We start from the raw sequence: 25,792 nt of genomic DNA, 5'->3' as shown, positions 1-25,792 counted from the left end.
AGTTCATAGATAAGAGAATTATGGAAAACAATGGACATCTAGGTGGTGAGCAACAAACAAAAGGGTAAATCACCTGGAATATTCTAAGAGAAAACAAGCGAAAGAGAAAGTAAGAAGTGCCTTCTGTAGGCAGACTCAGGTTCAAGGACTAGAAACATCCTGCCCCTAAAAAGGAGGTTACATTTATTTTTTTTGAGGGGCACCTGGATGGCTCAGTCAGTTAAGAGTCCGAGTCTTGGTTTCAGCTCATGTCAGGATCTCACGGTTCGTGAGTTCGAGCCCTGCATTGCGGAGCCTGCTGAGGATTCTCTCTCCTTCTCTCTCTGCCCTGCCCCCACTTGTGCTCTCTCTCAAAGTAAATAAATACACTTTAAAAAAATTTTTTTCCAGCTATGTTGAGATGTAATCGACATATAACATTGTGTAAATTTAAGGTGTACAACTTAATCATCTGGTATACATACATAATTGCAAAATGATTACCACAATAAGGTTAGTTAACATATCCATCACCTTACATAATAACCATGTGTGTGTGTGTGTGTGTGTGTGTGTGTGTGTGTGTGTGTGTGTGGTTCTACTCTCTTAGCAACTTTCAAGTAGACAATAGTATTGTTAACTGTAATCACCATGCTGTACTTTAAACCCCAGAACTTTTTCATCATGGAACTGAAAGTCTGCACCCTTTGGCTGATACCTTCCCATTTCCCACACCCCCCAGCTCCTGGAAACCACAGATCTACTCTGTGTTTCTATCAGTTTAGCTTTTTTAGATTCCGCTTATAAGTGAGATCATGCCGTATTTGTTTTTCTCTGTTTGCCTCCTTTCACTTAGCATAATGCTCTCAAGTTTATCCATGTTGTAATAAATGCCAGTATTTCCTTCTTTTTATGGCTGAATGATAGTCCGTTGGTTGTAAGTGCATGTATGTATACATACATATCTATCTTCTCTTTATGCATTTGTCCATGACAGACACTTAGGTGGTTTCCGTGTTTGCTGTTGTGATTAATGCTGCAAGGAACATGGCGTTGCAGATACCCCTTCCAGGTAGTGGTTTCAAGTCCTTCTAATATATACCCAGAATTCGAATTTCTGGATCGTATGCAGTTCTATTTTTAATTTTTTGAGGAACCCTCATACTGTTTTCCGTAATAACTACCAATTTACATTCCTACCAACAGTCCGTAACGGTTCGCTTTTCTTCTCATCTTCAACAACACTCATGTTTTGTCTTTTTCATGACAACCGATCTAATAGTTGTGAGGTGGTAACTCATTGCAGTTTTGATTTACATTTCCCTTATGATTAGTGATGTCGAGCACCATTTCATGCATCTGCTAGTCATATATCTTCTTTGTAAAAATGTCTATTCAGATCTTTTCCTGTGTTTAATGGAATTATTTGTCTCATTGCTATCCAGCTGTATAAGTTCCTTGTATATTTTGGAAATTAACCCGTTATATGATATATGGTTTGCAAATATCTTCTCCCATTCTGTAGGTGGCCCTTCCAATGTATTGATTGTTTCTTTTGCTGTGCAGAGGCTTTTAAGTTTGATGTACTCCCATTTGTTGAATTTTGCTTTCGTTGCTTGTGTTTTTGGTGACATATCCAACAATCATTGCTAGGGCCAATACCAAGGAGATTTTTCTTATATTTTCTTCCAGAGGTTTTATGGTTTTGGGTATTACACGTAGGTCTTTAATCCATATACAGTTAATTTTTGTGAGGGTTATAAATAGGGGTGCAATTTCATTCTTTTCCTCACATGAATATCATTTCCCCACTGAGTATTCTTGGATTGCTTGTCAAATATTACTTGGCAGTATATGTGTGGGTTTATTTCGGGGCTACTGATTCCGTTCCACTGGTCTATGCATATGTTTATTACCACACCTTTGTATTATACAGTGAAACCTTGGACTGCGAGTAACTTGTTCTGCGAGTGTTCCGCAAGACCAGCAAACATTTCTAATAAATTTAAACTTGATAAATAACCAATGTCTTGCAATACAAGCAGTACATGACGCTGAATGTCACATGATCACAACTGAGCCAATGGTTCTTGAAATTCTCTTTGATATACAAGTGCTTTGGATGGCAAGCGTGTTTCCAGAATGAATTACGCTCACAAACCAAGGTTGCACTGTAGTTTGAAAACAGGATGTTTGATACCTCCACTTGTGTTCTTTTTCAAGACTGGTTTGGCTATTGAGGGACTTTCGTGGCCCCGTATGAATTTTAGGATTGATTATCTATTTCTGTGAAAAATTTCATTGGAATTTTGGTAGGGATTGCATTGAATCTACAGATGTCTTTCGGTAATGTGAACATTTTAATGATATTAATTTTTATGATCTGTGAATATAGGATACCTTTCCATTTATTTGTATCTTCATCAATTTCTTTCATCAGTGTGCTATTAATTATAGGTGTACAGATTTTTCACCTCCTTGGTTAAATTTTTTCTTATGTATTTTATTGTTTTGATGCTCTTCTAAATAGGATTTTCCTTACTTCTTCTTCAGATAGTTCTTTGTTAGTGTGTAGAAATGGAACTGACTTCCATATGTTGATTTTGTATTCTGTAACTTTACTGGATTCATTTATTAGTTCTAACAATTTCTTGGTGGAATATTAGGGATTTTCTATATGTAAGATCATGTCATGTGCAGAGACAGTTTCACTATTTCCTTTCTGACTTGGAAGCCTTTTATTTCGTTGTCTTGCCTAATTGCTAATGAATATAAATGAAAACAAGCCTAATTAAGAGGATGCAGCGAACGCAGTGTTTAAAGAGAAATTTAAACCTGCAAATGCCTATCTTCAAAAAGAAGAAAAATCTCAAATCAACATTCCTAATTTCTACATTAGAAAACTAGATTATTAGAGCAAAAGAAATACATATCATTCAGAAGGAACAAAATAATAACGATTAGAATGGAAATAGATAAAATAGAGAATAGAAAATAGAGAAAGTCAATGAAACCTAAAGTTGGTTTTTTGAAAAGATAAACAAATTGACAAAACTTTAGCTAGAGTGACAAAGCAAACCAAAGGGAAGGCTCAAAAATACTAGAATCATGAATAAAAGAGGAGATATCAGTATAGAACTTGTAGAAATAAAAAGAATTATACGGCAATATAATGAACTACTGTATGTGTATGAAATAGAGGAAATGGACAAATTCCTTGAAAGCTACAAACTACCAAAACATATGTAAGCAAAAACAGAAATCTGAATTGACAACTAAAATCTGGATATGACAAGTAAAAACACTGGAGACATAATTTCAAATATTCACACAAAGAAAAGGACAAGCCCAGATGCCTTTACTGGTAATTTCTACCAAACACTGAAGGAAGAATTAATATCAATCCTTCACAACTTCTCCAAAAACTAGACAAGGATGGAACACTTCCTAAATCATTCTACGAAGACAGTGTTACCCTGATAACAAAACCAGAAGACATTGCAAGAAAAGAAAACCACTCACCATTATCCCTTACAAATATAGATGTAAAAATTCTCAAAAAAAAAAATACTGGCAAACCAAACTCAGAAAAATATAAAAAAAGATTATATAACATGACCAAGTGGTATTTATCCGAGGAAGGCAAGATCGGTTTAACATCTGGATCAATTAACGTGATATAACATATCATAGAATATAAGACAAAATGACATGATTGTCTCCCTGGATGCAGAAAAGGCATTGAACAAAATCCAACAATGTTTCATGATAAAAACACTCAACAACCTAGGACCACAAGAGAACTTTCTCAACTTGTTCAAACTAGTCATAAAAACACACAGCTAGCCTCACATTTGTCGTAAAATGGGTAAAGACAGTTTCTCTATATTGGCTTCTTTGCTGTTTGTTCATAGCAGGCTAGGAAGTCTGATTGTACCAAATTGCCTTCAAGACAGCCCCCAAAATCATATTTTTGCCATTCAGAACATGCCTGCCTTGCATAACCTGAAAATTTGCAGCCAGCATCTGCTAGCCATAGACAAATCAAACCCTGTTTCTAGAACATACCCCAAACCGCTGCTGCCCTTTGGAGCTCTCTGACAGACTCCCACAGCACTCCTGAGCAGCATCACCTACACCCATAAGCTCCCTCTCCCAGAGAATCCCTTGCCCTGTTCTCCTGCTTGGTGCTGACCAAGGCCCACGTCTCTGGAAGGTCTAGTCTAAGAAACTTCCCCTCTTGTGCAATTCTGTCCAAACTTTGCCCAGTACTACTTATTCTGTAACAATGCCATCTCATAGTCATGTCTTCTCATTTGATCAATTCCAGAGTCTCAGAACACATTAAATCCTTTACTGGTGAAAGACTGCATTCTCCATAACATCAGACCCAAGACCAGGACGTCTTCTCTTGCAACTTGTATCATTTTGCTTGGGCGCTCATAACAAAACTACCATAGTCAGGCAGCTTAAACAGCCTAAATTTATTCTCACAGTTCTGGAGGATAGGCGTATGTGTCTGGAGGATAGAAATATGTGGCAAGCTGGAGGCATCACAATTCCAGACTTCAAGTTATACTGCAAAACAGTAGTGATCAAAACAGTATGGTACTGGCACAAAAATAGACATATAGATTAATGGGAAAGAATGGAAAACACAGAAATGAACCCACAATTATATGGTCAATTAATCTTTGACAAAGCATAAAAGGATATCCAATGGGGAAAAGACTGTCTCTTCAACAAATTGTGTTGGGAAAACTGGACAGCTACAGGCAAAAGAATAAAATTGGGTCACTTTTTTTCACCAAACACAAAAATAAACTCGAAATGGGTTAGAGACCTAAAACGTGAGTCCTAAAACCATGAAAATCCTAGAAGAGAACATAGACAGTGACTTCTTTGACATCAGCCATAGCAACTTTTTTTCTAAATATGTCTCTTAAGGCAAAGGAATCAAAGACAAAAATAAACTACTGGACTTAATCAAAATAAAAAGCTTCTGCACAGGGAAGGAAACAACAGTGAAACTAGACGGCAACCAAGAAACAGACTCTTAACTACAGAGAACAAACTGATGGTTACCTCAGGGGAGGGAGGTGGGAGGATGGGTAAAGTAGGTTAAGGGTGATTAATGAGTGCACTTGTGATGAGCACCGAGTGATGTATGGAATTCTTGAATCACTATAACGTAGACTGGAAACTAATATTACACTGTATGTTAACTACCTGGAATTTAAATTTTCAAAAATTTTTAAATAAAGAATAAGAAACGTTCAAACACACAAAAAATAGAACTAATCATCTCTTTCAGCAAAGTTGCAGGATACAAGATCAATATATAAAAATCAATTTTGGGGCGCCTGGGTGGCGCAGTCGGTTAAGCGTCCGACTTCAGCCAGGTCACGATCTCGCAGTCCGTGAGTTCGAGCCCCGCGTCGGGCTCTGGGCTGATGGCTCAGAGCCTGGAGCCTGTTTCCGATTCTGTGTCTCCGTCTCTCTCTGCCCCTCCCCCGTTCATGCTCTGTCTCTCTCTGTCGCAAAAATAAATAAACGTTGGAAAAAAAAATCAATTTTGTTTCTATAAACCAGAAATGAAAGATCTGACAATGAAATTTAAAAAGCAAATTCATTTACAATATCAAAAAGAATAAAATACTTAGGAAGAAATATATCACTACAAGATTTGTACCCTGAAAACTACAAACTGTTTTTTAAAAGAAATTAAGGATGATCTTAAAAATGGAAAGACATGGGGCGCCTGGGTGGCACAGTCGTTAAGCGTCCGACTTCAGCCAGGTCATGATCTCGCGGTCCGCGAGTTCGAGCCCCGCGTCAGGCTCTGGGCTGATGGCTCAGAGCCTGGAGCCTGTTTCCGATTCTGAGTCTCCCTCTCTCTCTGACCCTCTCCCGTTCATGCTCTGTCTCTCTCTGTCCCAAAAATAAATAAACGTTGAAAAAAAAAACTTTAAAAAAAAAATGGAAAGACAGGGGCGCCTGGGTGGCGCAGTCGGTTAAGCGTCCGACTTCAGCCAGGTCACAATCTCGCGGTCCGTGAGTTCGAGCCCCGCGTCGGGCTCTGGGCTGATGGCTCAGAGCCTGGAGCCTGTTTCCGATTCTGTGTCTCCCTCTCTCTCTGCCCCTCCCCCATTCATGCTCTGTCTCTCTCTGTCCCAAAAATAAATAAACGTTGAAAAAAAAATTAAAAAAAAAATGGAAAGACATATGATGAATTAGAAAACTTAAAATTAGTAAAATAGCAATAATCCCCAAATTGATCCACGATTCAATGCAATCTATGTCAATATCCCAGCTAGCTTTTTTTCCTTGAAATTGATATGCTGATCCAATATTTATATGCCAGCCCTTCTGAAAGGAGCCCAGGATAGCCAAAACAGACTTGAAAAGGAAGAACAAAGTTGGAGTAGTCATACTTCGTAATTCATAACTTAGTATAAAGTGATAATAGTCAATCAAGACAGTATGGTACTGGCATAAGGATAAACATTTAGACCGATTGCATTGCCTTGAGAGGTCAGAAACATACTCTTACATTTTTATTCAATTTATTTTTGGCAAGAGTCCCCAAAAGAATAGTCTTTTCGGAAAATGCTGCTGGGGCAACTGGATATCTGCACGCTAAAGAATAAAGTTGGGCCTCGACCCCACACTGTATACAAAAATTAACTCATAATGTTATCACAGATAATACATGTGAGCACTAAAATTATAAAATCCTCAGAAGAAAACATAAATGTGAATCTGTATGATCTTGAATTAAGCAATATATTCTTGGAATATAACATCAAAAGAATAAGCAAGAAAAAAGTTGAAAATGTGTACTTCATCAAAATCGAAAACTATTATGTTTAAAAAGACACCATCAATACAGTGAAAAAGACAATCCAGGCTGGGAAAAATATATCTGCAAATCATGTATCTGATAGTGATCTAGTATTCAGAATATATCTAACACTCAGCTCAAAAATAAAGACAACCCAACTGTAAAATGGGGAAAAAATTTCAAGGACATTTTTCAATGACATTTCTCCAAAGAAGATGTATGAATGGCCAATAAACACATGAAAAGATTCCTGACATCAGTAGCCATTAGCGAAATGCAATTCAAGCCACAATGAGGTAATGTTTCACACCCACTAAGATTGCTACGATCAAAACGACCTGACAACAAGTGTTGAGGAGGATGTGGAGAAACTGGAACCTCATACACTACTGGCAGGCACGTAAAGTGGTCAGCCACTCTGTAAACAGTCTGTTCTTCAAAATGTTCAGCGTAGAGTAACCACATGACCGGGCATTTACATTCTTAGATATATAACCAAAGGAAATGAAAACACAAGTCCATACAGAAGCTTGTACATGAATGCTCAGAGCATCCTTATATGTCATAGTCAAAAAGTGGAAGCAACCTAAATGCCCATTGACTAATGAAGAAACAAAATGTCATATATCCATACTATCCATACTATGGAATATTATTCAGCCATAAAAAGTAATGAATAATAATATATACTATAACTTGTTTGAACCTTAAAAACACCATGCTAATAGGAAGAGGCCAGACACAAAGGCCACACGTTATATTATATGATTTCATTTGCACGAAATTTCCAGAATAAGGAAATTCATACAGACCAAACTATATTAGTGATTGCTAGGAGCTGAGTGTAAAGAATAATGAGGAGTGACTGGTAATGAGTGTGAACATTATTTTGGGAGTAAAAAATATATTCAATAATTAGGTTGCCATGATGGTTGCACATCTGTGGGTGTGCGTGTGTGTGTGTGTGTGTGTGTGAATCACTGAATGTATACTTTAAAGGGGTGTATTTTATGTTAATTATTTTTAATAAAGCTGTTTAAAAAACATAACAAACAATATTGCTTCTGTTTCTAAGACAGGAAAAACAAACTTGATATTTTAAAAAGTAGATAATTGGAGAGTGTTATGCTAAGTGAAATAAGTCATACAGAGAAAGACAGATACCATATGTTTTCACTCTTATGTGGATCCTGAGAAACTTAACAGGAACCCATGGGGGAGGGGAAGGAAAAAAAAAAAAAGAGGTTAGAGTGGGAGAGAGCCAAAGCATAAGAGACTCTTAAAAACTGAGAATGAACTGAGGGTTGATGGGGGGTGGGAGGGAGGAGAAAGTGGGTGATGGGCATTGAGGAGGGCACCTGTTGGGATGAGCACTGGGTGTTGGATGGAAACCAATTTGACACTAAATTTCATAATAAAAAATTTAAAAAAATCTTAAAATCCCCCCCAAAATAAAATAAGTAAAAATAAAAGTAGATAAGTTCACATAAAAATCTAAACTTCTATCTTCACTTGAAGAATTAGAAGTTATCACAAGGGTGCCAGGTTGGCTCAGTCAGTAGAGCATCCAACTCTCGATTTCAGGGCCATGAGTTCAAGCCCCATATTGGGAACAGAGCCTACTTAGAAGTTATCACGGCACTGGATTTGGATTTTTGAGAAAAAAAAAAAACAACGAACTGAATAACTGTGGCTCTCTTTAGACAGAGTCTGCTCTCTCCATTTTGCCAACCCCCCACTCCATCATAAGTCATTGATTTATTTGATCTGTCTGGTCTGTCATCCGAGGAATAATTAAATGCTGGGGAATGTGTTAGAATCTCCAAACTACAAAAGGCCGTCTAAATAAATTTCAACACTACCAAATTGTGTTGTTACTTACAAAATTTCCTAACACAGTGTTCAGCACACTGTAGGAGCTGGACAAATTCTTATTGATCATGTACCTGGAAACTTTCTATACCTGTCTTTCTACTTGTATAGTAGCTGGCCCAAGTTCTGGTGTTAAATCTAAGCCCAATAACTTCCACTTTGGATAAAGCTGTCCTTGATATTTGAGAGTAAGGACTGCTCGTAACTGTACTGATCATTTTAAAACCTTGAGAAATTCAGGAAATGTTAATACATTGATTTGAGCAAAATTTTTATCGATCAGTAATAAATGTACATTTCTTCAGGTGGGAAAACATGCTCTCCAATACAGATACGGCTTTGCTAAAATATTTGCTGAGATGACATTAAAGAACATTACACTAGCTTTCACAGAGTGACAATAATCCACCTCCTTTACATTAAGTACAAATGTTATTTATTTAGACAGACTAGCATTACACACGTTAGAGTAGAAATCATTGTGATTTACATTATATTGTGTGCCAGTTTTTAAAATGCAATAAGATGACTTTAATAATTAATTACACAACGGGAACTAATTGCCTGTCAGAGGGTGATAAGTGGTAGAATTGCTCGATGGGAACAAAATGAATACTGTGTTACTGTCATAAACATTCGCTCAATTCTCCTGCACTAAAATGCACACACGCGCGCGCGCACACACACACACACACACAGTGTTAAAAGAAAGGAAGGCAAAACTATTTTCTAATACACATATGTAGATATGCAGGTATTGACCTAAAAATTATAAAAATATTCCTTAGATAACATTAACATCTATATTACCTAGAAACAGAATTAAAAACAACCATCATCCTAACAATATAATAACCATTAAATATACTGATATTTCACATTATAAATTTCTTTTTTTTTTTTTTAATTTTTTTTTCAACGTTTATTTATTTTGGGGACAGAGAGAGACAGAGCATGAACGGGGAAGGGGCAGAGAGAGAGGGAAACACAGAATGGGAAGCAGGCTCCAGGCTCCGAGCCATCAGCCCAGAGCCCGACGCGGGGCTCGAACTCACGGACCGCGAGATCGTGACCTGGCTGAAGTCGGACGCTTAACCGACTGCGCCACCCAGGCGCCCCTAAATTTCTTTTGAATATATGCAGAAATGCATATTCATACATATAATGAAACGACCAGTATGATACATTGACAATGGCTTCTCCTTGAAGTTTCTCAGAAAAGAAGCTTAGGCAACATGAATCTAATAATTCCTGGAAAAGTGCACTGCTTCTATGGAAGTATATGTGGAAATAATATTTAAAAAGCAAAAATCACTAAGTAATGCTATTTTTTTAAGTTTGTTTATTTATTTTGAGAGAGAGAGCAGAGGAAGGGTACAGAGAGAGGGTAAGAAAGAAAATCTCAAGCAGGCCCTATACTGTCAGTGCAGAGACTGACACAGGGCTTGAACCCATGAACCATGAGATCATGACCTGAGCCAAAGTCAACAGTCTGACACTTAATTGACTGAGCCACCAGGCGCCCCAAGTAATATTATTTCTTAAAGTTATCTTGTAATATTCCTTTTCCTTTCCAGAGATTTACAGGCATTGACATTCGACCATGATGAACAAGCTAGTAAGTTTCTACCATGACCAAAAGTCACAATCACGTAGAAAAAAAATGGTACAATACCTAAAATTGAGTGTTCCTAGGAATAATTTTAGACCTTGAGATCCAACGGGTGTATAGAGCAGACAAAACATGAAACAATGAAGACAGATGCCAACACAAGAATAGAATATATCAAAGATTATTATCAAGTTGAATTTACTTAATATACTTCTTTAACTTACTTCTGAATAGCCTCAAAACCTGGCAGGAAAGAACCAATTCCAAGAATGTGGTTCACGGGTGAAAAATGACAACATAAGGTTTATATTATTCAAAATAAGCAGTTCAAAACGAACGGGGCAAAGGATGATAACTTTCTGGCCAAGAAAGAATACCTCAGGTCTAGAGAAGACCCTTGGGTGAAGGGAAAATAAGCAGAACCAAAATGATACAATTACGAAACAGATTGGCGTATAAATTCTTGAGACAGGAAAAACATGGGGATAGTGAAATCCAGTACAGATTGTGAAACTGGCAATTAAAACCAAACAACCAGTGATGGAAAAGAGGCCATCAGCTGTCTGTATATCAGGGAAAATCTCATTCCTCTAAAAGCATAGCACTCAGTAAGACTTTTACTGAAAATTCTTGGTCTCAGAAGAGAAATAGATGTGTATCAGACTAGGTTTTTTGTTTTGAGATGAATTAACAGAAAATCATGTGAAAACTTGTATCAACAATTATAGTCAATTGCTTGGCTCAAGTGACTGAAAATGTAGTGCGGTAGGATAGTCATCAGACATGACACAAGCAGAAACCTGACTCTGTTTCTTATTATTCTCTTGAGTAGCAAGCCAGAGATACAGTGGCTATTGCACTTTCACACCTCACATATGCACCTGGCAATGCCCAGGAGACAGCTTATCTCTTATACTGGTTTTCTCTTAAGTGAGAGAAAACTTTCCTAGAATTGCCCTCCTACACACCCACCCCAACTCCCAAAAAAGAAACCTCCCTTACATGTTACAGGACAAACTTTGTTCATATACCAATTCCCTATGGCCAGGAGCATTCGATGTGCTGACTGACATATGCCTGTTCTAAACTCATAACTGGCAAATAAATGGAATTTTTTTTACACCAATCAGGCCCACTTCTGGAGTTGGGGGATGGGATCCGCTTCCACTGAGGGACAGGAGCTACAATCCAGAATAAGGGTGGATATCAGAATATATTAGGAAGGATGTAACAAGGAATCTGACTCCATTTTTTTGTTGGCCCACAAGCTCCAAGCCCCACCCCTCTTTCTTCCCCTCTTGTACCACAATTGGGCAAGCAAAGAAGAAAGCCTATGCACTATGTCCTTTGGTATCAGCAGGAAGTTGACCTCTAGCCTGGCCCGTTTGTGGGAATCCTCACCCCAGCTCCATTCTCTAACGGTAAGTGACTGGCGAAAGCCAGTTGCCCCCCCCCCCCGCCATCTTTTAAGCCATTTTCTGACCTGTTAGCGAGCCACCCAGCTCTCCCCAGAAAGCCTCATTATGTCCCTAATTAATCTCTTCCTATCTTCTTGGAGCCTATAGGCATTATCAGTCTCAGCAGTGGAAAGAATGTTGGGTGGGGAACTCATCTCTCCTTGGCAAGACGATTACAGCAAACAGGAGCAAACAGGGTCAGATGAACAGTCGACCCTGTGCTCCAACCTACAACACAAAGAAGGGAACTGCAACTCTTAATTCTGGCCAGAAAAGCGACAGTGATTTGAATAATATAAGAAACATCATTCTAAGTGTTTGTAAGAGTGAAGAAATGGAAAGCGGATACGGCCTACCTAGAGACAGTGTCACATCCCACAGGTTAAGGGTTTGGTCCCGCAAGACACCCCCCACCGCTGCAGACACCAGTCACAAGTCCAGATTGCTATGTGCACTGCTGACTGGCTGGCTATAAATCAGAGGTTCCCAGAATCCCTGCCTTGGGTTTTACTGATTTGCCAGGGGAAGGGGCACAGAGCTCCCATGTCCTCACCGTGTGCTCACCAGCCCGGAAGCTCCTCCAACCCCATACTATTGGGATCCTCACGGAGGTTTCATCATGTAGCCATGACCAATTGTCAACTCTATTTCCATCCTCTCGCTCCTCTCTGGAGAATGGGGGGCAGGGCTGCAAATTCCAAGCTTTGACTTACAGCTTGATCTTTTGATGACCAGCCTGCAGCCAGGAACCCTCCAAGGCTCCCTTTATTAGAACAAAGGATACGCTTATCACCAAGGAAATTACTAGGCACTTAGGATCTCTGTGTCAGGAGTCAGGGTCAAAGACCAAATACTAGAACAAAAAAAAAATGCATATACTTTTTGAATCAGCAATGTAATTTCTAGTAGGTATTTGCACCCTCGTTATGTGATTATCCATGCTCATTGTTCTATGCTCACAGCAATACTGGTTGCAATCACGGAAAACTGGGAACATTCTAATTATCCTGGCTAAATTATCCATTCTAATTATAGAAACCTGGCTAAATAATTTACAGTAAGGCCATCCAGAGGAATATTGGACAGATGACTAAGCAGAATCTATATGCAACACTTTGAAAATATAATCATCATGTATTTAAAGCGGAAATTCTGTAATAGATATTTACAATATGATACATTTATATTTTCAAAAAAATATTAAAATTGGTTAATTCTGGGGAGGGAGATAGTCAGAGCCAGGATAAGAAAAGGGTTCTCAAACTTTTTGTTTTCTAGAGACCCTTAATATTTGAATTGCCTATAGTCCTTTACGCAGCTCTATGTTTACCGGATTTTAAAATTATCTTTATCTTGTGTTTTAAATTTTTAAAGTATGGTCACTGATCACAGTGAAGAAGAAACAAGAGAGGTATACAGAGAAAAGAATTTGTAAAGGGAGTGATGAAGGGAAACACACTCCACAATGGATTCGATATCGTAATGACTGCACGGGCGTCTGGGTAGCTCAGTCGGTTAAGCATCGGACCTCGGCTCAGGTCATGATCTCACAGTTTGTGAGTTCAAGTCCCGCATCAGCCTCTGTGCTAACAGCTCAGAGACTGGAGCCTGCTTCAGATTCTGCATCTCACTCTCTTTGCCCCTCCACCTCTCTCTCTCTCTCTCTCTCTCTCTCTCTCTCTCTCTCTCTCTCAAAAATAAATTTTAAAAAATAACATTAAAAAAACAAAAAAAACAAAAAAAGAAAAGTAATGACTGCAAAAGCTGAAGCCCTAAATAGGCTACGTGCAACCTGACCTCTCAAAAAAAGAAAAGCCCCCATAAAAATATAAAATGTCTCTCTTCTGACTAAACACCATCATTCATATAGATACCTTTCCTAGAAGTCTTTTCTTTCTGGAGCCACTGTTACTTCGGAAGGCTTCCTTCACACTGGACTGCAAAAAGGGAAATGCGACGTTAACGAGCTAGAGATGCTAGATGGTCAACCTCTAGGAATCCGTAAAGAAACTCAGGCTTAGCACGTGAAAGCGATATTGATTTGGTACAGTATCAGGAGGGAGTTAGGCTGAAAGCAGAGCAATGCCAATGCCAAATGCAGCAAAATGCAGTCAAACCGCATGCCATACAGATCCAAAAGCGAGGACCTCACCGTCGGAAGTTGTAGTCAGGTGGATTTTACATCAATCTACAGAAGGGTTTTCCAAGAACCTTTTAACTGGTCACCTTGCCTCTCGCATGGACTCGCTGACATCCATCTTTCGCAAGGCATTCAGAATTATCTTTCTATGACACAAATTCAGTTATGCCGTTTTGCTGGAGGCAAAGAATGAGTTATGATATTACTAATTATAGATATTAAAATACAATTAGCAAGGAGCTCAAAGGGGTAGAAAACTTCACACGTTGCTTTCTCCCCCAAGAGCAGACTCCTTTCTTAAGGTAAAATGGCTTTAAATGTAATTACTTCACATGATTGCCTTTCATTGTTCATTTCGTACCATAATGCGAATAGCTACTTAGGTTTTGTCCATGCTTTGGTTTAGGGTCAGTTAACCATAAGAAACCATAAGAAAACCATAAGAAACCATAAGAAAAGGGCGTACACCCTGGGGTACATACGTGGAATATCAGAGGTTGAAATAGTAGGATATTTCAGAATTCTACTTAACTATGTTGTCATCTTTCAGTAAGACCTGCCAACCCACCCTCTTTCCCACCATCGCCACTAAAATCTTTTCATGAGAATGATGGAATTAATGAGAGAAAATTGGGGACGTTATTGTAGTTTGGAAATTATGAAATATTTCAGAACACCTCCTTTCAGAGTCAGGGTTGAATAGAGGGTATAATCTGACTACCACGTGATAGAAAAATTTAACAATAAGACCTTTTAAGATTTTGCTTGCCAAATTATCTTCCATTTTAGGTTATACTAGTAATCAAAAGCTTCCATCTCATGATAACCCCCCTGCCTTTGGGATGAGGCCCAAACTGCTTACCAAGGAATATATCCCAGGCTCTCTAGAATCTGGACTCCTTCCTTTTTTTTTTTTTTTTTTTTAAGTAGGCTCCATGCCCAACACAGGGCTTGAACTCAGCACCCTGAGATCAAGCGTCGCCTGCACTACCAACTGAGCCAGCCAGGCACCCCAGAGCTCCTTCATTTTCTAACCCTTATCTCAGTCTACCCATTCTGAAACTCTGAACTCCCATAAGCCTCTATTTTCACTGTTTCCTCTATGTAAAATACCATCCAACTCCTGTGCCCACACCATTTATCTAGGCATTTTTAACAATTAAAGCGGTTCCTCTTCTATTAAATTTTTGTAATCTAACTTCCCCCTTTAGAAAAAAATTAGGGGCGCCTGTGTGGCTCTGTTGATTAAGCATCCGACTTCGGCTCAGGTCATGGTCTCATGGTTTGTGAGTTTGAGCCCCGCATTGGGCTCTGCGCTGATGGTTCAGAGCCTGGAGCCTGCTTCGGATTCTGTGTATCTCTCTCTCTCTCTCAAAAATAAATAAACATTAAAAAAGTTTTTAAAAAGACAAGAATTATACCCTGTACGTGTTCTATAAAACCTACAACACTTCCATGCCTTATTTATTCATATGTTACTGTCTATCAGGCTCAAGTCATTGAAAGCAAAGACTTTGCTATCAGAATTTGTTTTTCTATGCAAAGGAGGTTCAAGATGGCAGCACAGAAAGACCTGGAACCTCACTTCCTTCCACTGACAAAACAGGTTCATAGCTACATAACATGATGATTTTTCTCTGGAAAGGACCCGAGAACTAGGTAAACAGTTCCTCCACAATGAACACAGGAGAGACACATTGAAAAGGGTAGGAGAGGCAGAGACGTGGCCTTACCCAGGACCCTACCCCAAATGCAGTGACCCCACAATCAAGAGGGATCCCGAAAATGCCTGATTCTCCCCTAAGAAGTGAAGGGACTGTATCCCACATCAAGCATCCTGACCCTGGGGGCGGCACCAGAAAGAGAAGCTGCCAAAACATCTGTTTTTGAAAATCAACAGGGATTTAGACGAGGAGAATCATACAACTATAGGAAACAGAGAGCTCTTAAAGGTTTCACGTACAAACCCACTCACCCTGAGATCCGGTGCAAAAGCAACCGACCGAAAATGGGCCATAAGTGAGAAAACCCCACTTAATAATTCGAAAGTGACTTCCAGAGAGGCGAGAAGTTGCGGTGACTTCATCCACAGACAGAACTGCTGACAGACACCATTTTTGTGATCTCATCCGAAGTTGTCGGTGATAGAGCTGACAGGTGCCACTTGTGGCGCCCTCCTTTCTGGCCTGCTAGCACTGGAGGGCGTGCTCTGCCTTTGCCACACCATAACCAGACTGGGTCAGTGCCCCGGGTTCCTACCACCACGCACAGCACCCATACCACAACAGGGCCAGATGAGCACCCCACGTCCTGCCCAACACGCAGAGAGACCGAGCTGCAAGCATATTGGGTGCGCGCCCTGCCGCCGCCCACCCTGCACAGAAACTGAGCCACGAGCAGCCGTTGAGACTGCTGAACCTCACCCCCCACGCACAGCAGCCTAGCGACAACTGTGCCAGGCAAGTGCTCCAAGCCTGTTCTCCCTGCACAGCAGACAAGCTACAACCAAGTTAGGCAGGCAGTTTGAACTCCCCATGCAGAGGCTGAGCCCTGTCACAGCTGGCAGGCACAGGCAGCTCACATAAGGAACGCCCATGGAATATCTCACTCTGGCGGCCAGGGGACTTCTGGGGCCCATGGAACATCTCCTACACAAGACTGCTCCTTCGAGACAGGGAGGGGTAGCTGCTTCACCTAATGCAGACAGGCAAATTGAGGAGACAGAGGAATATGTTCCAAATCAAAGAACAAGGCAAATCTCCAGAAAAAGACCCTAATGAAACGTCAATGAGCAACCTACCTGATAAAGACTTCAAAGTCATGGAAATAAAAATGCTCACCAGTCACAGGAGATAAATGGATGAACACGGCGAGAACTTCATCAGAATGGAAAATACAAGACAGTACCAAACACAAGCTATAACCGACCTGAAAAATATACGAGGTGCATTCAACAGCAGAACCTCCATACTGTTTTCCAGAGTGGCTGTACCAGTCTGTGTTCCCACAACAGGGTAAGAGGGTTCCCCTTTCTCTGCATCCTCACCAAGGTCTGTTGTTTTCTATGTTGTTAATTTTAGTCACTCTGACAGGTGTAAGGTAGTACCTCATCATAGTTTTAATTTGTGTTTCCCCGATGATGACTGATGGTACTAAGGAGAGTACTGTTGGGATGAGCACTGGTTGTTGTAAGTGATGAATCACTAAATTCTACTCCTGAAACCAATATTTCATTACATGTTAATCAACTAGAGTTTAAATAAAAACTTGAAACAAAACAAAACAAAAATGATACTGTAAACTTCCCTAATCTAAGGAAGGAAATAAATATCCAGGTCCAGGAAGCCCAGAGATTTCCAAATAAAATGAATCTGGAGAAAAAACACACCAAGGCACATTATATTTAAAATGGCAAAAGTTAAGGATAAAGAAAGAATCTTAACAGCAGCAAGAGAAAAGTAACATATTATGTACAAGTAATATATTATGTACATATTATGTACAAGTAACATATTATGTATTATTACATATTATGTACAAGTAACAAGTAATATGTACAAGTAACATATTATGTACAATGGGAAACTCCATTAGGCTATCAGTGGATTTTTCAGCAGAACTTTATAAGCCAGAAGGTAGTGGTAAGACATATTTAAATTGCTGAAAGGAAAAAAAATGCCAACCAAAAATTCTCTACCCAGCAAGATTATCTTTCACAATTGATGGAGACATTAAGAATTTTCCAAATAAGTCAAAGCTAAAGGAGTTCATCACTCCTAAACCAGCCTTACAGGAAATGTTAAAGGGACTTTTCTAAGCTAAAAAGAAAATGCACTAATAAATAATAAGAACACGTATAAAAGTAAATATCGCACCATTAAAAATGAATAAATAAAGGAATCTACTCCTGAAATCATTGTTGCACTATATGCTAACTAATTCGGATGTAATTTTTTTTAATTAAAAGAAAAAAAATTTTTAATGAATAAATAATAAAGGCAGTGGATCCAACACTTATAAAGCAGGTATATGAAAAGATGCACAACGTCACTCCTCAGCAGGGAAATACAAATCAAAACCACACTGAGATATCACCTCACGCCGGTCAGAGTGGCTAAAATGAACAAATCAGGAGACTCTAGATGCTGGAGAGGATGTGGAGGAAAGTGGACCCTCTTGCACTGTTGGTGGGAATGCAAACTGGTGCAGCTGCTCTGGAAAACAGTGTGGAGGTTCCTCAAAAAATTAAAAGTAGATCTACCCTATGACCCAGCAATAGCACTGCTAGGAATTTGCCCAAGGGATACAGGAGTACTGATGCATAGGGGCACTTGTACCCCAATGTTTATAGCAGCACTTTCAACAATAGCCAAATTATGGAAAGAGCCTAAGTGTCCATCAATTGATGAATGGATAAAGAAGTTGTGGTTTATATATACAACAGAATACTATATGGCAATGAGAAAGAATCTACCTCAGTCTCGATTAGGACAAGTTCCAAGTCATTGGAATCTGCCTTAAAAAGAGGATATACTGGGGCGCCTGGGTGGCGCAGTCGGTTAAGCGTCCGACTTCAGCCAGGTCACGATCTCGCGGTCCGTGAGTTCGAGCCCCGCGTCAGGCTCTGGGCTGATGGCTCAGAGCCTGGAGCCTGTTTCCGATTCTGTGTCTCCCTCTCTCTCTGCCCCTCCCCTGTTCATGCTCTGCCTCTCTCTGTCCCAAAAATAAATAAAAAACGTTGAAAAAAAATTAAAAAAAAAATGCAGAAACAGCTTCTAAGTTGTTTTAAACTTCTTGAATAATTCACAGAATCAATGTTTCTATCATGAACATTATATAACAGAAATCATTCAGAAAATACGAATTCATTTGACCACTGCATGGGCCAGTGTTGTGTAAACTGGGTCCTAGGCATAGAACAACATAGATAACAGACTCTAGCTATATAGAATGATGTCATTGTAAGTACTCTGTTTTAGTACTGAATGTATCTAACAAAAGCGTATGCAATGGCCATCATTGTCTGATTGCTTTCTCATAGTGTCTAGGCCTAATATATATTAGGTAGCTCCTTTGGAGCTCCTCCTGAAAGTTCTAGGTGTGGCTCTTGCCTCATTTTTATTATTATTTCATCTTTTAAAGTAGGCTCTACACCCAACGTGGGGCTCAACCTCACAACCCTGAGACCAAGAGTCACAGACTCTGCCGACTGAGCCAGCCAGGCACCTGTCTTGCCTCATTTTTAGTATATGATGACAGATGGCAGATAACACAGTGCCAGACCAATCCTAAGAAGCTCGATCAACCGAGCCAATGAAACCACTGGCATCTAAATCATGGTCCATGAGTCCAGGTATAGAGCTGAACAAATGTGAGAATGCCACAAAGAATGACAATGAGAAGCAATGGTTGAAAATGAACACAAGAGTATGTGTTCCAAACTCACTATGGAAAACAGACAATCTTGTCAATTTTTATAAGTTCATAAAGCGTGTGTGTGTGTGTGTGTCTGTGTGCGTACATGGGGAAGAACTATTTGAAGAGGCCATAAAAATGGAAAATAATCTAAGCTTCCTTTTTTGATTCAACAGATGAAGTTATAGTAGAGAAGACTTAACAATGAAGGTACTCCCCTTCTCAGAACCATGAGTTATCCCAATAGGAATCATTTCAAGTATTACTTTCTTGCATTTTTACAATTAATATAGCATTTGTGTACATAAAGGAAACATCACATATACATTGAGGGCCTACTATAATTTTAGATGCTTGTCTTCCCTTGTATATGCATAGAAAGTTAAAATGACCCCAATCAAAGCCATGCGTCAGGTGCTTTCAGGAATATTAAGAAGCATCCGGCACTATTCCTGTTCTAAGGATCTAATATTCCTACACTGGAGATGAGATACACACATGCAGCTGTTACAGGTAAGTAACAATAAAGATCAATTTCAAAATTTATCTTCAAGAGCAGACTGACAATAAACACTTCAGAGGAGGAAGAGGGCAAGAGATCACGAGGTAACTACGGATTGGAGAGGGTGAGGCAGGCTTGATGCAGGAAAGGGAAGTGAAATCTTTCGAAAAGAAGAGTGATTCCATCAAAGTCATTATAGGATGGTTACCCGGCTATGCGAATCAGGGAGGTGGAAGTTGGGGGAATACAGGGAGTAGACGTAAAACGAGACGGACACATCAATAAATTGCTGTGGCAACGCACACATAGAGTGATGAAAACCAACCTACATGTGGATGGTAATACTTGGGAACTAATATATCATAAAAATTCATGTTCTAAGTGGCAAAAGTAACATGGAGCTACTATCAGTAAAGGTCCCTCTGATGTTTCTTGACAGCATCCGGGAAGAACCAAAGTGGTTGCAAATTTGGTCCTCCAGCAAGTGACAAAATAGGGATATGTTTTGGCATATCTCCTGCACAAAACTTCAGGAAGAGGAGATCAAAGCAGATTTGAGATCGATGAAATAGTAGTGAATGGAATATAAATTCGATACCAATTATGACTATAAAGCCTTCTTCTGTAGATATCTTGAGGAAAGGAGATTTTGTGTGTGTGTGTGTGTGTGTGTGTGTGTGTGTGTGCGCGTGCACGAACCCACACTCCAGTGCATATTCACACCATGTGGGTCAAATCAAGAGAAATTAACTTGATGACATTTTTAGGTGGTGTCCAGCCTATGATTTCTGGGTACCCTATCCTTTTAATTAAAAAGCTATTCAATGTGCACAGAAGATACTACAAAGGATATTAATATTAAAATAAAGAAAATTGCAGAGTCATTTAAAAATCATTATCAAACATTTAAATTTCCATTAAAGAAAATGGAACAATGAATCTTTAAAGGCTCCTAAATGGGTGGCACTCCACATTGTATATTCCAATACTTATGAATAGCCAATTGTAAGTAATCCCAATTTCAAAAGACAACTGGCCTGGGAGGTGTATACAAAGTGATTAGAATTTCAAAGAGCTCAGAATAAATACCAGCTCTTTGATAGGATAATTTATGCATAAAGTGGCAGGAAGAGGTGTCTGAGTTGTTCTTGGAAAGTTCACACACAGCTATATTAGGAGTTTAAAGCAACCTTGGGTGATTTCTTATGTGTCACGAAAGTCTAGGCGAGATGCCTTTTCATATTAAGATGTTATTGGCCGATGGTATACAAGAGAACATCTAATGGTCAAAGTGTTTTATCGTTAAGTTATAAAGCTATAGTATTCGAAAAAGTATAAATTGTGATCTGTTTGCTAGAGTATCATTTAAATTGATGAATATCATCAAAAACACCCCAAAGAGAACCGAGATGAATTACCAATTCAGAGGGATACTTGTGCTCAGTGTCTTTTTGTGAGCACAAAGAACTCACAGGAAACTCTAAATCCTTGAATGTATAGAGCTATTTAGTAATCTGTGGCCCTTTGGGAAGAAAAAAAAAAGGACAACTACCCATTGTATTTCGTAAGCCAGTTGACAGTTTACACAGGTAATGTTACAGAGGACATCACAAACAGTTCACAGTCTTGGACTTAACATTTTTCCACAGGGTAAATATGAGAGCATGTAAGAAAAGGGCACCACCATTAGGCAGAAGAAACCACATTTATCCTGAGTATATGAGATTGATGGTCTAGAATGCTTGGTAGCAATACTCCACCCCAGTCCTGAATACTTGCAGTCGACTCGTTCCTTATGGGCTTACCGGGGAGAGTTTAAATTCCAAAAATCTGTTTTGTTCGGGGAAATAAAGCCCCGATTCGTATAGTGCCTATTGCCGAGTTCCCGTAAAACTCCCCAACTTCAAAGTTGCACGGCTGCTGTGGAACTTTTTAAGGAGATTCATGGGATACGTGCTGGAGAATTTCTCAGGCTCCCAGCTGATGCGGTTCACAGCGCAGCACGACTGGGTCTCCGTCTGGACTCAAGGGCATCTCTCTGGGCCTGCGTCCTAGCATCCCTACAGATGAGCTACCGTCTGGCCCCTCTGTCTCTCCCAGAGCTCAATTCCGCAACTACTGCTTACGTTTCAGGACCAGTGAAGTGGCTGGGAGCATGCAGTTGAGGACACCTCGGCTTTTGGAGCTCAGCCAGAATGCCCTGATTAAAAATCCTTGTGAGGAACTGTCCTCAGATTGTATGGTATGAAGTGCAAACTAATCACGCGCTCTTTGCTCAGCCCAAGAATCTGAGAACAAAGCATTCCCTTAAAACAAATTCAACATACTTGATTCTCACAGTGAGCAGGAAGATTATATAACTCATCCAGGCAAGGATTTATGGGGCCTGCAATTTGAATGACGAAAGGGAACGGGGTAGATCATTGACGGCCAGGGGAGGGGGGGGGAGTTGGGACAGAGGGTAGGACGTTATGTGATAGAAGATACTGTGGCTGAATATCTGCCTTACTTTTTGTCATCTTCTAATTTCAGAAATCAGCATATTAGATAAGGCTTCGGTCGAGTAGCTTTGGTTCTAATAAGGGGCTGCGGGAGGCTTGTGCCTCCTCTATCCTTATCGCGCAGTTCTAAAGATCAATTGAATCCGGCCTCCGCCAGGACACCTGAATTCAAAACACCTCCTCTGGGGCCACTCGGAAGAGCCTGAGACCAATCAGACCTACACTGAGAGGTTTCTCTTCCGGCTTTAAAGACACCGAACAGCCTATCCAGAAAGAATATCTATGGTTTATAATCCTAATTATCAATGGAACCCAATCACGTGCTGGAATGACGGTTGGTGGTGCTGTCTCTGTTTCACATGAGGCAAACATACTTAACTAAAGTTGAGAGATAACAAAAGGCGACCGCGTCTACTACAGAGATTTGAATTTCATGAATGAAACGCAACAACTTAGTAAAAAAAAAAAAAAAAAAAAACTCACGTAAATGAGCTTGGCCTTGACGTAAGGGAGAGAACCAAGCTGGCAGGCTCTTGGCCATGTGAAGGAGCTCTAACCAGGCCTTGACTCCAAAGCAGTGTTTTCTCACGGGAGTATCTGCCATGGCTGTAGACTTATTACATATTTAGCATAAACATGAAGCCTACTGCAGTGCATAAGAGTATGGGACTACAATTTAGCCTACTTATGTTCCACTGCAAATTCCCCCATTTACTAATTCAAGAAAATGAGAACTCACAAAAGGATCCTGAGTCCGGTAACCAGATTTGGCAAATAAAAATACAGAACGCTCAGTTAAATTGAAAAGCAAAAAATAATTTTTTCATAAGTGTGCCCCCAATATCGCATGACACATACTAAAAATATTTACTTGCTCTTTATTTAAGTAGGCTCCACTCCCAACGTGGGACTTGAACTCACGACCTGGAGATCAAGAGTCACATGCTCTACCTACTGAGCCAGGCAGCTGCTTCTATATTTGGTCTTTATCTGAAATTCAAATTTTACTGGATATTCTGTATTTTATCTAGTGGAACTGCTTTTAGATCCAGCCAAAACACAAATTTGCCTGTTGCTCTAAACCTGCTTTCTGTTCTACAAACCATTGCTCACATTTATGGAGTGTTTCCTACGTTAGCTACATGCATCCCTCACGGTATCACATAATATTATTATTATCTCCTTTTTACAGCACAAGACACTGAAACACAAAGACTATAGGGAGCTAATTTGTTCTAAAGCACAGTGTTTGTAAGCAGCAGATCTGGGATTAGAATCCAAGTCTTTTTTTTATTTTAAAACTAAGGCTTATAATTACTTTGATATATTGCTTCCCTTGGGAGGAAAAATCATTAATTCCATCCAGCAAAAAATTAGGCAATGTTTAGTTCTGGCTCAGGATAGCGACGTAGGAAAACTCTGTGCTCACCTCCCCCAAGGAACACATGAAATTACAACTATTAATAGAACGATTCCTCCTGAAGAAGAAGTGAGGACGGACTAAACGGCTATTGAACAAAAAGACAGGATGGCGGGAACCCCACCCCTGGTCCTGTGCACAGCAGCAGGGAAGGACAGTACTGCGGGACCAGGAACAGATCTCTCTGTCCTTGGGCACAGAAAAAAGCAGCATTTTAATAAAGCATGTAAAAGAGACAACACTAGGGGCACCTGGGTGGCTCAGTCAGTTGAGCGGCCGCCTTCGGCTCACGGCATGATCTCGCAGTTCATGAGTTCAAGCCCCACATCGGGCTCACTGCTGTCGGCCTGTCAGCACAGAGCCCGCTTCGGACCCTCTGTCACCCTTTCCCTGCCCCTCCCCTGCTTGCGCTCTCCCCAAAACTAAACAAATATGTAAAAATAAAAATAAATAAAAATTAATGACCTATCAGAGTCAATATTGCCCTGATGCCCCGTGCATGATTATAAAGAAAAACATCATTAAAAGAAACTGAATTCCGGGCACCTGAGTGGCTCAGTCAGTTAAACCTCCAACTTCGGCTCAGGTCATGATCTCGCGGTCTGTGAGTTCAAGCTCTGAGTCAGGCTCTGTGCTGGCAGCTCAGAGCCTGGAGCCTGCTTCGGATTCTGTGTCTCCCTCTCTCTCTGCCTCTCTCCCACTCATGATCTGTCTGTATCTCTCTCTCTCAATAAATAAACCTTTAAAAAAAAAAGTTATGGGGCACCTGGGTGGCTCAGTGGGTGGAGCCCCCGACTTCGGCGCAGGTCTATGAATTCGAGCCCCGCGACAGGCTCTACGTTAACAGCTCAGAGCCTGGAGCTTCTTCAGATTCTGTGTCTCCCTCTCTCTGTGCCCTTCCCAGCTCATACTCTGTCTCTCTCTCTCAAAAAATAAGCATTAAAAAAAAAATAAATAGGGGCGCCTGGGTGGCGCAGTCGGTTAAGCGTCCGACTTCAGCCAGGTCACGATCTCACGGTCCGTGAGTTCGAGCCCCGCGTCGGGCTCTGGGCTGATGGCTCAGAGCCTGGAGCCTGTTTCCGATTCTGTGTCTCCCTCTCTCTCTCTGCCCCTCCCCCGTTCATGCTCTGTCTCTCTCTGTCCCAAAAAAAAAAAAAAAAAAAAAAAAGTACACGCTTGTGCACTGTTGGTGGGAATGTAAGTGGGTGCGGCCACTGTGGAAAGGAGTGTGGAGGTTCATCAAGAAATTAAAAAGAGGTAGCTCAGGAGGTTAAGCATCTGACTGCTAGCTCAGGTCATGATCTCACGGTTCGTGAATTGAGCTCTGTGAGGACAGCTCGGAGCCTGGAGCCTGCTTCGGATTCTGTGTCCCCTCTCTCTCTGGCCCTCCCCTGCTCACGTTCTGTCTTTGTTTCTGTCTCTCTGTCTCAAAAATAAATAAACATTAAAGAAAAGGAAATAAAAATAGAAGTACTATATTACCCCATTTGGGGTATATAGCTGAAGGAAATGAAATCACTATCTTGAAGAGATAACTGCACCCCCATGTTCATTGCAGCGTTATTCACAATAGCAAAGATATTGAAACAACCCAAGTGTCCGGTTTCCATTGATGGATGAATGGATAAATGTGATATGGTACATCTCCCCTCTCACCACCCCCCCCCACAGTAGAATATTATTCAGCCACAAGAAAGAAGGAATCTTGCCATACGCGACTACATGAATGAACATGGAGGGCGTTATGCTAAGTGAAGTCAGTCAGTAAGCCAGACAAAGACAAATATTGTACGATCTTACTTATGTGTAGAATCTAAAAAAGCTTAACTTACAGAAACAGAGAGTAGACTGGTGATTACCAGGGCCTGGGGCATGGGGAAAAGGGAGGAGGTTGGCCAAAGGGTGTAAAATTCCAGTTATAAGATGAATTTGTTCTGGGGATCTCATGTACAACATGGTGACTGTATTGTGTACTTGAAAGTTGTTAGCAGAGTAGATCTTAAATGTTCTCACCACACACAAAAATGTGGTAACTATGTGAGGTGACAGA

This window comes from Herpailurus yagouaroundi, unplaced genomic scaffold, assembly GCF_014898765.1.
Source record: "Herpailurus yagouaroundi ecotype Mexico unplaced genomic scaffold, PumYag 67503, whole genome shotgun sequence".
NCBI classification, from domain to species: domain Eukaryota; kingdom Metazoa; phylum Chordata; class Mammalia; order Carnivora; family Felidae; genus Herpailurus; species Herpailurus yagouaroundi.
This window is presented reverse-complemented; position numbering follows the sequence as displayed.